We start from the raw sequence: 559 nt of genomic DNA on the forward strand, positions 1-559 counted from the left end.
AAAGTATCAGGATTTCATCCGGAAACTCGTCTGTTACAAAGGGATTTCATTTTTTAAAACTTATTTGAACTCCTGACTTTTTGTGTGTTCAAAATGCACCATTCAAAGCCACATCATCATTTTTCAATCCTTTCTGACTTCATTTGTTATTTCTCATGCATTTACTTATTATTTTGTGCTATAAGACCCTAAAATTGAAAAGCATTTCAAATGAACTCTGAAAAGGTTGAAAGTTGGCATGATATCATCATTTCATCCACATAGCATGTGCAAGAAAGTTGAGAGGGTTACGGCAAAAACTGGATGCACTTCGTGTACAAAACGGACAATCTCTTTCAAAGTATCAGGATTTCATCCGGAAACTCGCGTGTTACAAAGGGATTTCATTTTTTAAAACTTATTTGAACTCCTGACTTTTTGTGTGTTCAAAATGCACCATTCAAAGCCACGTCATCATTTTTCAATCCTTTCTGTCTTCATTTGTTAGTTTTCATGCATTTACTAATTATTTTGAGCTATAAGACCCTAAAATTGAAAAGCATTTCAAATGAACTCTGAA

Source organism: Triticum aestivum, chromosome 7D (assembly GCF_018294505.1).
Source record: "Triticum aestivum cultivar Chinese Spring chromosome 7D, IWGSC CS RefSeq v2.1, whole genome shotgun sequence".
Classification (NCBI taxonomy): Eukaryota; Viridiplantae; Streptophyta; class Magnoliopsida; order Poales; family Poaceae; genus Triticum; species Triticum aestivum.